Genomic DNA, 3,474 nt, shown 5'->3' with positions numbered 1-3,474 from the left:
TGATATTACCACATATGTTTCAAATCATTAACATAACAAATTAAGGACTGTAATTTTTTTGGCATTTGTTATTTTAAAATAGTTCCCATAGATCTCCAAATTATCCTTTGATGAATTTTAGTTTCATAATATAAAAAAAGATAGTGTTTTCTTAACAGTATTGTTTGATATGATTCCAGGCCCATTACCAAAAAGAAGAGCTTGTCTGAGTCATTCCAGGAGAGGCTGACCAATTTTTTTCATAAGAGTTTTTAGAGTATTTTTAAATTTTCAGTTTTATATTTAGCTTTTCTTTTCATTCTCTGCTTATACAACAACTGACTCCAATTAGATTTTATAGAGATTTATAAAGCAGACATGTATTTTTCATTTTTTTGTCTTCTCATATGTATTAGCCACTATATACTTCAAATTATTTTTTAACCAAACAAAACACTGACTGCAGAGTCCTGCCAATTATTTCATTTTCTCATAATGATTCAGAGCACATACAGAATATTTAAATAAAATTGAAAGTAGCAATTTATTTATTTATTTGAGACAGAGTCTTGCTCTGTTGCCCAGGCTAGAGTACGGTGGCACCATCTTGGCTCACTGCAACCTCTGCCTCCTGGGTGCAAGTGATTTTAGTGCCTTGGCCTCCCAAAATGCTGGGATTACAGGTGTGAGCCATTATACCCTGCCAGAAGTAGCAATTTAGTTGCAACAGGAGACACTGAAAAAATTTCAGATGGTTGTTAGGACTTGTGTAGCTTTCATAAAACAAAAATTCTTCGAACTGTGTTAAAGGCAGCTTCAAATTAAACACCAGATTATTTAACCAATTTTTGTATTAAAACTACTAGCATCTTTTATGGACCTGCAGTAAACTTTTGACATATTAAGCTAACTTTTGTTTTTTTTTGGCTTGATTTCAAGAGTACATAATTACATTAATGTGGGTAATAAATTATGTGAGAAATATAAAAGAGATTGGAATACAATTTTAACCTAAGTCATCTTTCAAATTTAGTTTTCTTCATTAAATACAACTTTTGCTCTCCTGTTCTTACATAAAGGAGGAAAAAGTTGGGTTGTGTAAGGCAACTAGAGTGGAGAATTTAGTGTGGTTGGATGTTCAGTGGGTTTTCTTAATAACTTCTTCTTTCCCAATTTACGAGTGTCCATTAGTTCAGGAATTGAGCAACCTCTCAGGGGAAGAAAGTCGGGGAAATTATTAAAAGTGATGATCCCTTCTCCTTCCCTTGGCATGACAGTCATTTCCTTTCCACACAGTGTGTTCAAATGACCAACTATGGAAAGTATGTTTAAATAGCCGACTGCGCCCTGTTGAGTCCTATAAAAAGGGAGAAAGTGTCATCTAAATGGAGCGTTTCTTTATTTAACTGTCAATTATGGATGGGAAGTGGATAAGAGAGAGAGGCAGGGATAACGACTGTGGAGAAAGTGCTCTGCTAGGTTCTTCTAACCCAAACCAGCAGTGCTGCAGGCGTCCAGCATGCCTCCTTCCTCCCTCAGCCTGGACAGGCATAGCTTCTTCCCTGTTAACATCATTAGGCCTCTCCATTGCTCACTTACATAGCAGAATCTAGGTATGTTTGCACCATCTCTTTGGTTTTCCCTTGTACCTGCCTAGGCTTCACCCCTGTTTACTTCCAGAGTTCTCTTTTCCAGTCACTCATTCTAACTCTAAATTCTTGTCAATTTCCCCTCCTCACTGACTTGGGTTTTCCCTTTTTGCAGCATTCATCACTTTCTGGAGAAGTCTTGTAAAAGACTTTGTGGGAACATCTGAGGTTCAGGTAGCAAGAAGCCCAGCAAGGGGAGAGTGTGTCTCTCAACAGAGAGATGACAGATGAAAACCATCTCACTAGCTGTGGGGCATTAACACAGACCAAATAAAACAAGGTGCTGTCTGGCTGAGCCTGGTCCATGAGCAGAGCCTGAGCTAAGCCAATTTAAATGACTTGATCTATATTCCCGAGTACTTACCAAAGGTGGCAGATTGAAGGTGAGAATCAACAGCTATAGATTTGGCATAATGTAGGATGAATTTGCAAGATTATCTGTTCATTGAAAGTCATTGAATAGGAGACCCAGATTGCATTCTGGCTGGTTCCAGATAAATTTTCCCATTGTGGGCTTTGATTTCCTAATCATAAAACAAAGGCTATAGGGAGAGGTAAAAGTGCTGGTTTCTAAAGTTCTTTTTTTAAAATTTAATTTAATTTTAAATTTTCAAAAATTTTAGGCAAATTTCACCTGGATGGTTTCTAAAGTTCTGAGCTCTAAAATTTCATGATTTTAGGACAATTTTGTCAAAATTTTCTGTTTTGTTAGCTTGCCCCTGTATTTAAAATTCCACACTTAGAGGTGATTTTGTAAAACTTATGTTGGGGAGGGACAATAAATTATGGCAGTATTAGCAGAGGAATAATTTTTATCAGGAAGCTAGCTACAGAATGCAGCAACATGTAGGTGAAGCTTGGAAAAAAATTGAGTTCATAAAGTACATTGGCAGGGGATAATTTCTCTATAATAACCTGAGCCTCAAGGTGCTGCATGTTGAGAAATGAGTAGAAGGTTGAGAGATGGAAGTCCCCAAGGCCAAACCTATATTTATGTTTTTTCAAAAAGCATTGTGATGCTGCAAGGAAATGGAACTTCCAGACAAAGTTGCTATGGCTTAGATGACTCACTTCAAAGGTACAACGATCACTTTCCCCAGGATTTATGTTACTTCTCGGAAGAGAGAGAATTTGTAGAAAAAAAGCTGATGAAAATTTAGAGATCTGTTCTATAAACCTAAGAGAGGAAGGAAGCAAAGATGCTTATGATTTCATACTACCTTCTGTAGGTTTCACAGATTTGAAATTTGAATCTACATCAAAGAAGCTGAAAAGAAAAAATTAGTCAAGGCAGATGAGCAGATCATACCACACCTCTGCCAGCAGCACCAGAAAATGAAGAACATTCAAAGTGATACTTGGGCCCAGGAAGAAATCACTTCAGCGGGGGTCAAAGAGGAGAGGATGTACAGGCAAGGGGCCTGGTCCTGGTGTCAGATAGATTGGAAGTGAAACCTCGCTCTCCCCTCTTAACTGTGCATTTAGGCAAGGGGCTTCACTTCTGTAAGTTTCAGTTTCGTTCTCTGTAAAATAGGGGTTGCTATGTACTCCTTAAAGTTGGGAAGTGAAATGAAATAACTTGAAAAGAATGAGATATCACTTGTTTTCAAAGAGTTGTTACTCATTAGCAGGAAGACCCTGTCCTTAGGTGGACACGTTACATTTAAAAAATGAAAAAGTTCTTCCCAATAATACTGGTTAGTGTGAGACTAACACCTCAAGATTAGCTTTGCTAGCTTCAGTTCCCTCTCCTTGCCCTCTTGACAGAGGAAGAAGTGAGCCACGAGCAGGATTTGCCAGTGTCTAATGTTCAGGCATGGAGAATTCCACCTAAGGGCCCAGGATC

The 3,474-nt window shown here is 37.9% G+C and overlaps 1 long non-coding RNA gene across 1 annotated transcript; it reads right to left on the bottom strand.

The window, feature by feature from the left end:
* Positions 1 to 505: 505 nt before the first annotated feature.
* On the bottom strand, positions 506 to 2,603 carry LOC129059381 (uncharacterized). Its single transcript, XR_008525224.1, has 3 exons — positions 2,544 to 2,603; positions 1,993 to 2,170; positions 506 to 715 (listed from the first exon to the last, which is right to left on the bottom strand). It is a non-coding gene; the product is annotated as an uncharacterized LOC129059381 (long non-coding RNA).
* Positions 2,604 to 3,474: the final 871 nt, after the last annotated feature.

The sequence above is a fragment of the Pongo abelii genome, chromosome 4, assembly GCF_028885655.2.
Source record: "Pongo abelii isolate AG06213 chromosome 4, NHGRI_mPonAbe1-v2.0_pri, whole genome shotgun sequence".
NCBI lineage: Eukaryota > Metazoa > Chordata > Mammalia > Primates > Hominidae > Pongo > Pongo abelii.
The sequence above is the reverse complement of the archived record's forward strand: the minus strand, read 5'-3'. Positions and strand labels throughout refer to the sequence as shown.